Source organism: Pongo abelii, chromosome 5 (genome assembly GCF_028885655.2).
Source record: "Pongo abelii isolate AG06213 chromosome 5, NHGRI_mPonAbe1-v2.0_pri, whole genome shotgun sequence".
Taxonomy (NCBI): domain Eukaryota; kingdom Metazoa; phylum Chordata; class Mammalia; order Primates; family Hominidae; genus Pongo; species Pongo abelii.
In genome coordinates this window covers 97,069,522-97,083,780 of record NC_071990.2, presented here as the reverse complement: position 1 = coordinate 97,083,780, position 14,259 = coordinate 97,069,522, and positions in this window count along the sequence as shown.

The window sequence follows — 14,259 nt, the reverse complement described above, 5'->3', positions numbered from 1 at the left end:
TTAGCCATCAGTCTAATTATATTTACTTTGTTTATGATATATTTAAAAATTGATAGCTGCTCATAATACCTTTTTTTCTTTTGTGTTTTGCATTTTTACTATATTTCTTGGTATGGATTTCTTTTTAATTTTTCTCACTTAGGTTTCATTGGAGTTTCTGAATTTGCAAATTGAACTCTTTCTTCATTTCTGCAAAATTCTTAACCATTATCTTTTACTATTCTTTCCTTCTGGCACTACAGTTAGTCTTATATTAGCCCTTCAGTTAGTCTTATATTAGGCCTTCACATTGTTTTTCCATAATTTCTTTTTTATCTGTTTGTCTTTGTGTTGCCTCATAATTTTGTTAGTTGTGTTTTCCAGTTTACTTCCAGAACTTTCTCATCTGCCCTTAATCCATGATATTGTTTTTGTTAGTATATTTGTGTCCAACAGTCCTGTTTTTTTATGTTTCTTTCAAAACTACCTGCCAATTTTGTTACTCTTCTGGTTTCATCATGCTTTTATTGCTCCCCTTATTTGTTTGTACATAGTAAGAATATTTACTTTATATTTAGTACTGGATCATTCCAATATCTTTTTTTTTTAATTTGGCACAGATTCTGTAGTTTGGTTTAGTTATTGATGGTTGTAATGTTGGCTTTTTTTCCTTACTTCTTAGTAAATGATCATTGTGAGCTCACATTTTTGAAACTCTGGAAATTATTTGAATTCTGAGTTTTATGTGTCTTCATTTATTTGCTTCAGCCTGGTGTATGGAAAAGTTAGAAACACGGTGATAAATGTTCAGCTTGTGCTTTTTTGGGCCCACTTGACTAGTATAAAATCAGAGTCAAACCTGTGTGAATGTGAGCTTTTAATCTCAATGAGTAATTTTTTGCTTCTTTTGCCAAATTCAGGTCTTGGTCTTGACTCCATAGTCTCTCTTTTTGAGGGTTTATTTTCTGGTCGAGCCATTGAGTAAGCTACACTCCTGTGCCTCCAATGTTATCAGTGATCTCCAATTAGACTTCCTCAATTTTTTGTCCTGTCCTCAGCACACTCAGCTTGTTAAAGCCCAAATTCTAATCTATCAGAGAGGGACAGCCAATTTGAGAGTAAGTGCAGCTCCAAAGCCCAGAGTATAGATTTTTATTATTTCTGACATTTGTAGATTTCTTTTACTTTGCACCCAGCTTTCTTTTAAAAAATTGTATTGTACCTGAATGTATTTCTCTTTATATCTTTTCTGCCATTATGTTAGAAATGGAAGACACTGGTGATTCTTTAAAACATAAATTAGGTCATGTCACTCCATTATGACCCATCATAGTTAGAATGAAATTTAAAACCTTTCATCTTGTCTGTACAACTTTACATGGTTGGGCCTCTGGTTACTTCTTCTCATTTCTTATGATTGTTACCCTTGTTCTCTGCACTTCAGCCTGTGTTTCTCTTCCACAATAGGACTGCTTGATTTTCCTCCAAAATACTAAACTCACACCAGTCTTGGGGTTTTAATCTGCTTTTCTCTTGAATTTGAATGCTTTCACCCAAACCATGACTTGCTTCCTTAATTCATTCCGGACAGCTATTTTGTGTGCTAATGTCACCTTACATAATTTTCTCTATCTAATGTAATATAGCATCCTCTACCACTGTCCCTTTAACCTGGTTGTTATATTTTTATTCATTGTATTCATCACCATTTGCACACACACACAGACACACATTTCTGTTTCATATTAGAATGTAAATTTTATGGAGCCAATATGGAATGCCTAGCACCAATTCCTGGCACAAAACAGTCATTCAATAATTACTTGTTGAATTAATAAGTGAATGTCTTCAATTATGTTGGTTTTATCTTCTGTGAATTCTTAGTATCTCATGTTAAGTTGGTCTGCTGTATTTTCTCCTTATTTATTTTATAATTTTATTTAGCAAACTTTTATTGAGTTATTGTGTTAAGTTAAACATGCACATGTATTATCTCATTAGTCTGAAAACCAACTCTGCATTGTGGATTGCCATTCTTATTTCACAAATGAGGAATCTGAACTTCGTGGAAGTCAATACATTGCCTAAAGTCATACACGGCCAGTATGAATTAAAATAAAAATTAATGCCAGTCCAAATTATACTTGTCTGACTCTATAGCCACACTCTTTACCAAATCAGTGCATTGTATTTTTCTTCCCAATTGACCACTATGGTGGTGATCAGCTGATTTGAATGGAAAACTTGTGAAATTCAAATAAAGCCTGAAGTTTTGCTAATTTTTTAAAAATGAACTACTAATATAAGCAATGGCATAGATAAATCTCACAAAAAATATTCTACGTGAAAAAAGTCAGACAAAGTACATTCAAATGATTCCATTTATATGAAAGTCGGAAACAAGCAAAAACTACTCTACAATGACAGAAGGCTGATGAGTGGTCACTTAGACTCAGAAAGTGGAGTGGTATTGACTGAAAATGGGCCTTTGATGAAATGTTTTGGTAAGAGTAAAATGCTCTCTAGAAGTGAGTGGCTTACATTTTCAAAACTTTTAGACATGTATAATTAAATTAGATGTAAGTTATATCACATAAATTATACCTAAATAAAGTTGTTTTTTTTCCCCAGAAAAATAAATATGGGCTGAGTGTAGTGGCTCATGCCTGTAATTCCAGCACGCCGGGAGGCTGAAACAGGCAGCTCCCTTGAGTCCAGGAGTTGAGACCAGCCTAGGCAACATGGTGAAACCCCACCTCTACTAAAAATACAAAAAATTAGCCTAGCGTGCTGGCACAGGCCTGTAGCCCCAGCTCCTTGGGAGTTTGTGGCCACAGTGATGATTGTGCCACTGCACTCCAGCCTGGGCTATAGAGTGAGACTCTGTCCTCAAAAAAAGAAAAAAGTTTGCGTGTGTGTGTGTGTGTGTGTGTGTGTGTATACTTAAACCAAATGTTTCTGAATTATGGAACTATTTTCTTGAGTTATTGAAGTCAACATGTTATATTTTACAAATATCAGACCTTTTAGGGCAACAGACTGGAAATTAGGACTCCTGATTTCATCATTGAATAACAGGCACTTCTCTGTGTTCTGGCTTTGGTTTTATCATCTATAAAGCTAAGAGGCTGTCCCACAGTCCCCAAGGTTCCTATCAGCTCTGAAGTATTTGAATACAATATTGTAAAGATTATTTTGTTTTGTGTTTCAAGTACTTTTAGAGAATTGTTGGGTTTCTAATCTCTATTCCACAATTAATCAAACAACTTAGTCAACAATCCAGAGAGAAAGACAGAAGTATGAACATGTGAGGTTGCCTACAATATAGACAGCAGTCTAGCTTGACTAGAGTTTAATGTTTTAAATGTTTTTTGAGGTGTGTGTGCATGTGTGTGTGTCTGTGTGTATATATATTCAGAATTTAGAGTAGGTTAAATGCACTTTTGTAGGCACTATGGGCAGACAATAAAGAATTTAGCTTTCCTCAAGATAACTATATGATAATTTTCATCATGGTAGATTGTATCTCCAAAGTCATATACATAAGACATATAGTTATACACAAGAAAGCAAATGTGTGGCTGTGTAGAATTAGATAATTAAGATAGAAGAGTCTACAAGTCAACAAATATAGTCTTAGTACACTAAGTGCAGTTAGTATACTTCCCTGTGTTGAGGGAAGGTGGGAAAGTACCTTCTGTGACCTTCAGGAATTTTTTATACAGTGAATAGAGGAGATAGGACACATTTCTAATATATCACTCTGGAATAAGTGTAATAGTAAAGACAGAAAAAAGTCTCATGGGAGTGTAGGGAAGAAAAATAATTCGTAGGACATCTGGGAAGCTTCCTAAAATATACATTATTTGCACTGGACCTTAAGGAATGAGGAAACCTTTCAGAAATAACGGTAAGAAACAGGGTCATTTCAGTGCAAATATTAATCTGGAGACTGAGAGGTCAGTAGGAGAGTCTCCAGTGGGGTTCAAACAATGAGTCTGAAGCAGCTTAGGTCATAATCCCAGCACTCCTGTGATGTGCTTTAGAAGACATTTTGCACAATGAAGCACAAGATTTCTTACAAGGAATTTTTATACAAGTGTAGGATATGGGTCTTGTATAAACACTTTTATGTTAGTTTTGTGAGATATTAGAAATCTCCATATAAATGAGCCACATTTCCTAGATCAAACTTACTTCTATTGCAAGGAGAAATGAATGTATTCCAGCAGATGCAAAGTTGCACTATCTCACTTGGAAATATTTGCAGCTATATCTGCTCTTACTGACATAGTTACCTGGCATTTGTTTGGATTCCTAGTCTGCAACAATTTGAGAGAATTCCAATGAAACGTCAGCATTCCGGGGAACTGAGGTGATTTGAATGAATCTTTCAAAGGTGTGCATTGAGTTGAAGTTTAGAAAGAAAAAAGAGGAGGCAAGGATTGATATGTTTATCAAATTCACATCCAAGTGTTATTTCACATCAGCGATACTTTTGAAAAATTATTTGCACTTTTAATGGATCCCTCATCCTTTTGCTCTTGTCATTTCAAGAGATTTTTCAGTGGAGACTTGTCACAAAGTTCTTAATCAGTTTTGAAAAGTTTTAGCTGATGTTCACCTGTGTGTGTTTGTCTAAAACAGCTTGCCTAAAAGGCAAATTCTGAGGCAGCGTAGCCTGGTGACAACATGCCTAGTTTCAGATGAAGCAGTCTCCAGTTCAATTCAGCCTTTCTGCTTCCTGGCTCTGGGACTCGATAGTCATTGTAATTTCCATCTCCACCTGGGTAAGAGGAGGTCAATAATTTATACTCTAAACACAATTGTGAGAGTTAATGGTGTGAGTTAATGTTAGCAGCCTGAGTTTCTGATTCATAGCAGAGCTCCGTTTGCTCCCGTGGCATGGCCTTCTCTATTCCTGACCGCATACATGCTTTTGCTCTGCCTCATCTTGTCCCAGCCTAGCTTTGGTCACTGAGCCTTTTCCATTCATTGAAAATACATTTCACCCCACTGCTCCAGAGATATTGCAAATACCTGTCTTCCTGAAAAATACATACTCTTTTTTCATAGCACTTGTCGCAGCTGTCAATTTGTATTTATTTGTGTGATTATGGGTTGGTAAACTTCACTAGGGTAGGAATCAGGTCTGTTTTTCTCTTCATTGCTCCACCTGTCTCTATTTCTTGCCTGGCACTTAGGAAACTCAGAAAATACTTGAATTTATAACTGAGTGAAGTGGAGAAACAGAGCTCTTAAATCCTAATATAAGATACTTCAAAACTTTTGTGGACAGAGTCAGCATTGCTGAATAGATAGGATGCTGTCTTTGGAGTCAGATGAATCTGGGTTTGGTTCTGTCAGTCAATGAACCAATTATCTTAAGACAACCTCTCTGAAACTCAGTTTCTACCTCTGAAAAATGGGGCTAAAATATTCAGCATAGAGTTTTGTCTTTTGAGTATTAAGTAGGATAATGTAAATGAAAGACCTACTCTAGTACGTGTATGTGTTATTCAGACAATAAATGATAGTGTTAAATACAGATAGTAACAATTACAACAATAATACCAGACATTAAATAAATAATTTTTCATATCATGTATAAAATCTTCATTCTATGTTAAAGTTAAATGAAGTCTGCTTATAATCATTAAAATTTAATATGGGGCAATGGCATTTTTTTCCTCTAGAGCAGCTAGAAAGAATGGCAGCAGCATTTTTATCTGAATAATTCAAGAGAATGCAGCCTAGGAGTATGCTTTGAACAAGTTACCAGTAGAGCCAACAAGTAAAACACCTTAGTAGTTGACAGAGCACGACGTCTTAAGGATTTTTGGAGTAAAGAGTATTTGAAGAAAATAACTGAGTTATTAATTTATGGTGAAAGACACAAGTATTAACTCCATTTTACTAAAGATGTTTCTGATAAATGGAAGAGCAGATTGGAGATGCATTTGAGAGCTGAAGACAGACCTGTTCCTTCTCTATATGACCCTGCTTTATGTAGGTTTATGAAGCTTCAGGTGCTTAAAATGGATTAATCTATTTGATACTTTTGTCTCTATATCAGAGTCTCTTGTATAAGAAGGAGCCATTGATCAATTTTCTCCTTCTGCTGACTTCCATTATCACAGGTGGAGTGCTGTGGCTGAAAAAGGGGGACTTTGAAATTTATAAATAAGTCCACGGGAATTTTTAATAACAGAAAGGCTGTGGGCTGGGCAAGATATCACTAGCAGAAAGCATCACTTAAAAGCTACATGGGAAATCTTTGGTCATGTTGTGGCTTTGGGTTACCCATACAAGAGGCGGAACATGCGTGGAACACGAGTTAGTGACTAACTCCCTAATGAGGAAAAACGCTTATTGTGGAAAAGCTGCAGGCCAGAGAACCCTTTAATACTATTTGGTATGCAGCATACTTTGCAGTCTTCCAATGGCAGAGAAGCCACTTTAGAATTTATTATATACATTAATTTGATTGTACAGTGATGTATTTGTTAGACAAATTACCGCAGGTCTAATTAAAGGCAGTCCTAAGGCCACCTGATTACTGATTTACATTACATTTATTTGATTCCAATGTATTTGTGGAGATAAATTAGATGTAATTTCCAGGTAATAAAAGTTAAGTGGTGTAAAATCTCAAGGTTACTAGATAAAAAATGAATTGAGAACCTCAGCCACATCAGTGAATAACGTGAGCCACTGAATGAGGTATTGTGTATCGGTATTATCATATGCAACATAGAGGAGTCAGAAGACTGTTGCTTTTTTTCTTTTATTTTTAGTTGACACATAATAATTGTACACATTTATGGGATTTATTGTATATTTTCAAAGGCTAGAAAAGAGGATTTCGAATGTCCACAACACAAAGATGATTGTTTTAAATTTATTTATGTTGTTGATTTGTGGGGCCCTCTAGTTAGAGGCCACAGTTTCTTCATCCGAAAATCAGTTGTTTGGATTTACTCACCATGGTTGCTTTTAGGAAAACTAGTAAGATGGGAAAACATTCAGTTTTCAATGATGTGCAGTGAATGATAGATAATGGAAGCTGTTTCTTGTGATGATGTTGTGTACTGTAGGCTATCCTGAGTCCAAGAAGAAACAATCCATGATATCAGAATGTGGGTGTTTCTATGTTGTTTATCCTGTAACCTGCATGTGAAGACAATATGTATGTATATGAATTATAATTTGCCATAATACCAGTGAACATCTGGCCAAAATATGTGTTTATTAACTCCAAGCCAATGATTATACTTAGTAGGAAAAAATCCTACTACTTATATATCTGAAAACAGATTCAGTTCCAGTTATTCCAAATTTAATAATCCTTAGATTCTAATATTAAATACTCTTTATTTGAAGTTAGAAAGATGGCTTTGGTAGACAGATGGATATCTCTCAATATTTGCTGTCTTTTTTTCATTTTGGCCCATTAGTGAAGTTTACCTCTTCACTTCTTTTAATTCTGTGACACTAATAGTTTTAAACTAATCTACTAGAACAGGACAGATTTTTAGAATCCTAACCCACTAGTCCATGAAGGGGTGCATGGAAATGGAATCAGGAAGAGGCCTGGATTAGAAGAAGGTAGATGGTGACAGTTAGGAGCTCTAGAAACAGGAGCCCATCCTAGGGAACTGATTCATTGTTAGGAATGGGAATGTGTGCAATGTCCCTGTCCATGGCCCTTCTCCTCCTCTCAAATTGTGTATGTGTGTGTGTGTGTGGGGGGGGGGTGTTCGTGTGTGCATGTGTGCATGTGTGTGTGTGTATGTGTGTAAGTTACTAACCCAAGGTGCTTATGGAGGAATTTCTTTCCTCATTTTATTCTACCTATGGTGGTGGGAGCCCTAGGTGTATAGGAAGTCCTGTGCTTGCTGATGTTGCCATCTGACATTTGAGCAAAAAATGACTTTCCTTATCTTTTATTAAAGATGTCTTTTTATTCTTATATCTCTTTCCCATCAGAACCTCCAGGCTAATTATATGCATGAAAGAAGATTCTTCCTCTGTCAGTGGTTAAATATACCTTTGTTTTTTGTTTCTAGTAAATTATGCTCCTTGAGCTTCTTTTTAATCCATTATAAACACCCACCTTCATAATATGTTTATTCCTTCTCAAAAATGGCACTTCTATTTTTTTGCACATTAATCTTCTTTTAAAAGAATTATTTTTTCATATCCTCCTGTTTTTATCATTGCTTTCTGTTTTATTTCAATCATTGGCTTTGTTCTTTCTTCTTGGATGGGACCTGGCTTGTGACATATAAAGCAAATTCAGTAAATGCAGTTTAAGGTGGAAAGCTGAGATAAGCTTGACTGCAAGTGTCTAAGATCCTATTTTATTTATTACACTTTCTAAAGGTAGATTAGAATTGAAAACATTATCATTAGCATCATTCTGGGCTTATAGTCATACAGTTATCAACTTGAGAATCCAATCCTGGGGCTTTAAATTTTTAGATACATAACTTAAGGTATATTCGACCATCTCAGGAAAGAATAAGAAAGACGTAAGAAGTGTATTTCTGTTCTTGCCATCATATCCCTACAGCTGTGCATAATCTCTGTTACAGTTTCTTCAGTAATAAAGACACTGAAACTCAATAATTCATATAATCTCTTCTAGTTCTAAAAAAAAAATAGTTGGATTAATGCTTTGAGCTTATCACTTTTTCAGTTTCTACTGAAGATATTTTTGCAATGAAGAATTAAATAAATATTTCCTAATTAAATAAGTGTAAGTTTTGCCTATACTTCCATATGTAATACAAATGTAAGACCTCTTGCTAATTAATAACCAAAACATGGAAGATGAGTGAAGATGAATTAAAACATTGTGTTGATTGAAATGGCAAATGTTTAAAAATAATTGCTATAGTTTGGATATTTGCCCCCACACAAATTCAGGTTGCATTGTAATCCCCAGTGCTAGAAGTGGGGCCTGGTGGGAGGTGTTCAGCTCATGGAGGCAGATCCCTCATGGCTTGGTGCCATCTTCGCAATAGTGAGTGAGTTCTCATGAGATCTGGCCCTTTAAAAGTGTGTGGCCACCACTCCTTTCCTTGCTCCTGCATTCACCTTGTGATGTGCCTGTTCCCCTTTTGGCTTCTGCCATGATTGGAAGCTTCCTGAGGCTTCTCCAGAATTGGATGCTGCTATGCTTCCTGTACAGCCTGCAGAACCATGAGCCAACTAAATCTCATTTAGAGACTGGTATAAATTACCCAGTCTCAGACATTTCTTTATAGAAATGCAAGAACGGTCTAATACAATAGTTATTTACAGTGTTATTTTCTTGTTACAATTACATTCATGTGGAAATTTTGGCTGAATCTTGGCTTGATGAGCAAGAAGAATAGTGGTGGTCAACATGTAATAAATAAGATATTTTAATTTGCTACTGGCTGCTTATAAGTAATTGATGTCCTAACTAATGAAGAGGAGAAAAACTTTTAAAATACCTTTTGTGCTTTGGTTTATAAGCAACATTTTAGTCTTGATCATTGCATATATGTTTGTAGCATGCTTCATTGAGTGCTTTTTCTTATTAGACATGATATAGAAGCATGATGTCACAGATGGATAGACACAACATTCGGAATTAAGACTCTGCCTACCATGAGCTATGTAAACTTGAGAAAGTCATTTGACTTCTCTGAACTCCAATTTATTTATAAAATAAAGGAATTTGATTAGATGGCTGAAATTATTTATTGCTTTACAAAGCAGTTAAGTCTATTTCTCCTTTAATGTAACCATTTGATATTATTTATTCACTTTGTCTCTGCTTGCATGTTTGTTTCATGATAACTTTTGAAGGAGATGAGTTAGTGAACATTGAAGTATTCCTTAAGTGTGCCAAGAATTTCCCTAGATTCCATTGTAGTATAGACTCTATTCTTGACTGTAAATTAAAATTGAGTAATTTTTTCTAAGATTTTTTTGTATTCTTCAATTGGCTTTTAACCTATTTGAATAATAATTTTTGAATCATAACTTTGTGTCAGACACTAAAAAATAAGCAGTCATGTTAGCATTAGTTTAGAGTCAACACATTCCCCTCAAAAGTAAACTTCCTTCAAATACTGAAAAAAATGATTTGGGGTTAAATATTATATTTCATACAAGGGCAAATTTAATAATGTTGATAATCAAAATATAAATTCGTGATATAATATTTTCCATCTTGTTTCCATATGCAACATGTGTTTAAAATAGCTACTTAGATGTGATAGGTTTGGCTTACCTAGAAATCTATCTTTCCATTACAGAAGCTAATGATAATGATCACAAATATTTTACTAAATGGATCATAAACATCTGTACTCATTTAATTCTCATAGCAATCCTCTTAGGTAAGTTCTAAAAGTTTTCTAAATTTACAAATGGAGAGATTTAAGAAACTCATATGCAGTCTGCAAAAAGAACCATGGACTTATAATGAGGTATAGTATAAGGTATTGAGATAAATAACCTAACAAATAGCTGAAGGGATTTAAATATGTATTTCTATTATGCAAGTTAGGTTATAAGTGATGAGAAAATAGGGAAATTATGTCAAAATAAAAATGGGAAAGTATGGTTGGCTCCTAAGTGCTTTTGCCTAGTGTAGAAACATGTTTGAAACATGAAGAAACAAGTTTTTATAGAGTTAAAGGGAAAATTTTAGCAATATGGAGAGGTGACGGGTATTTTGTGATTTCCAGATCTGCCAAGTTTTCTCCAGAGTTAAGCTATTTGGTGAAGCTGCTTTGAGTGCAGCTCATAGAAACTCCAAAGAGAGAGAGAGAGGGAGAGAGAAATGAAAAATAAAAGCTGCAACTTGAGGCCAGTTTTCACTTTTATCCAAACAAGATTGTATTTGAAGTAAATACATTCAAGGATCTGTATCTCCAAGAAGGATCAGCTGACCAAGATGCAGGGTGCAAATTTCTGTCCTATAACTTCTCTCACTTCTGCTGTTGGTAATTTATGTCTTCTTTCTTTTTTCCATGGCCAGTCTAGCCAAAAATCGATCAATTTTATTAATCATTTCTAAGAATCAGTTTTTGGTTTCATTGATTTTCTCTATAAATTTTCCATTTTCTCTTTCTTTAGTATCTGTCCTCATTTTTATTATTTACTTTCTCCTACTTAATTTGAATTTAATTTTTGACTTGATGCCAGACATTAAATATTTTATCTTGTTGAATAATATATACATTTTAAGTCTGTAAATATTTTTGAACTTTGGTTTGGACACAGTTAAAGTACTTGGAAATGGTTTTGTTCTGTTAAGAATTGCTTTTAAGCTTTGTCAGGCAGAATCAGAGCAGCCCGTACTCAAGGGCTAATATTTCCTCCTGCCGAGGCAATGTATTTTGAATCCTTTACTGAAAGTCCTGTTAATTTCAAGGTTTTTCTTTACTCACTGGTAGGAACACAAACTAGTCCCAGCCTTGTATTATTTCCAAGGATTGTACCCATGAATCCTTTGAGGCTGTTCTTTGCCTGGCCTCAGGTAATTTCCCCACATACGTTTTAAAAAGCATCAACTGGTTAGTGAGCTGAATACAGGAACCCTCTGCAGACCTTCAGATCTCAGTATCTCTCTCTCTCTCTCTCTCTCTGTCTGTCTCCAGCTCTGTCTCTGTCTCTCCTGATATTTGGTACTGTGCTTTGCAAATATGACTGGCTGCCTTTGCCTCTCCAGACTACCAACTCTGTGTCCTCCACTCAGGGATCTTTTGAATCTATTTCTGTTGACTTTTCAGAAGTGATTTTACTTGCTTTTCACCCATAATTAGTTTCCTCATTTACCTGTTTATTTTTGCATAATGGACAATGTCTCAAGAAGGTAATTTATAGAAAATAATCAGGAGCTCAGGATGACTTATCAACCTTTAAAGAAGATTTTTATTGCTTCTACTGGGTACCTGAGGTCACTATTAGACCACATAACTTGAAACTGTGCTTTGAGCATGAGGTTTCCTGTTCTACTCAGATGATCTGACTGCAGTCTGTACAAGAGCAGTTCCTTCTTTCCTCCTCATACTGCTATGTGGCTCTTTGGACCCGGCCTCAAACCACACTGTGAAGTGTAGCAGGATTACATTGTTGGTTGGTCCTGAATGCTGACTTTTGCCACCCAAGACTTGTGATGATGTTAAAAATCCCTGAAATAAAAAGCAGCTCAGCTTTTAGTGGTTAACAATTATGATTAGATAATATCCCAGAGCAAAATATTCCCAATTGTCTCGTTAAAATCACTGGATTCACATTCTTCCCAGTGCCTTGGCCTTTTAATTCTTTTTCATCGAGCTATTTGTTTTCAGAAGATGATTGTTACAGTTCATTCAGCGTCTTAATGTTCAACAGAAAAGTTTTTCTGAAACATTTAGTCCATTGATTTCAGAAATGAAAGTCATGATGTTTTTTCCTTTGAATGTCAGTAAGCAGTGTGTTGTAGCTATAATGTCACTGTCTTAAATGTTAAATGTAGTATTACTTTGAATCTTCTAAATTACCACAATATTAAATATTAAGTAGTACATTAAACAGTTATGACAACTAAAAATGTCTCCAGAATTTGCCAAATATCCCATGGGGAGCAAAATTACTCCTAGTGAGAACCATTGCTACTGGAAGCAGGAAGGCATTTTCCAGGCTTTGCAGCCCATGCTCATAACCATGATACTGCACTGTCTACTTGGTACTTTCTGCCCTAGGGAATACACTTGTTTCCACTAACTATCTCATTGCTTATTTCTCTGACAAAAATTATTTTACAGACAAAAAGCTATAATTAAACTGAATTATTTCTTTTTCTTCTCTGTATTTTACCCTTCCTTCCTTCCTTTCTTTTCTTTCTCTTTCTTTCTTTCTTTTTTTTTGACAGAGTCCCGCTCTGTCACCAGGCTGGAATGCAGTGGCACAATCTCGGCTCACTGCAACCTCTGCCTCCAGGGTTCAAGCAATTCTCCTGCCTCAGCCTCCTGAGTAACTGGGACTACAGGTGCACACCACCACGCCCAGCTAATTTTTGTATTTTTAGTAGAGACGGGGTTTCACTATATTGGACAGGATAGTCTCGATCTCTTGACTTCGTGATCCGCCCACATCAGCTTTCCAAAAGGCTGTGAGACACTGTGCCTGGCCCTGTATTTTACCTTTTCTACATGTCATTGTGTTCCCTTTCCTTACAATTCACTTATTTCTTGTCCTAATACCTGCCCTGTCCAGTTTAAATGCCATGTACTTTCTAAAGCCTTTCCTCATCATCTCGTGTGCATTTCTCTGTCCTTTGAATGCAGTTTCTCCCCTGAGTGTGTGAGTTATATATATATAAAGATATATCATGAAAGATGTGAGGACAAAATTCATTGTATTCATGTATTGTCTTCTAAAAATACAGGAGAGTTCCCTGTGTCCAGTAGGGACTAAGTAAATGTTTGTTACATGAGTTAATTGTTGTTTTATGAGAGGGGAAACTGATTGTCTTTCCTAAACTTCCTCTAGAAAGGAACTGCTTCTTTAGATTCCATTTTGGATTCGTTATAAATTTATCATCCAAGAATTTAACTGAATTATACCCTTCCTAAGTTACTACTTCTGTGAACTACAAATTCTTGAAGCATTATGTCCCATAGATGGACTAGTTAACATTTTGCTTCCAGTTATTTGTCTGTAAAATGAGCTGCTTTCTTTCTTTACTCTTGATTTTTTTGAATAATTTTAGGAGTTGGGTTGTTTGCACAAAATTTGATTATGTCTGCCAATGTTGACATATTCATTAATTTTGGAATCTATGAGAATTCTGTAACTAATTAAAATTAAACCTGAAAATAAATGTACTTAATTTTTGTTCCGTTTTCCTTATGACACAATTGTTTTTTATGTATTATTTTATTAACTCAGAAATAAAAGCAAATTATAGCCATATCTCAGAAGGAATCATCTACTAGTGCCTTACAGTAGTCCATAAAAATAAAAATGATTTACAAAATTATCATATAAGTTTTGGAAACTTTATGGTATATCCTGCTCTTGTAAAGTCATAATTTACTATAATGTATTAAAGGTTGTAAGAAATCCTACAGCAAAAATTAATCAATTAATGAGATATTGGTTCAACCTCATTTAATCCAATGTTTCCAAATAGTAGAGTTAAGTGGTTGAGCATTGAGGTCCTGGAGCCAGATGACCTGCTCTCACATTCCAGCTCTCACACTTTGTAGCTGTGTAAAGTTGGGTGAATTTCCCAAGTTTTTGGTGGGG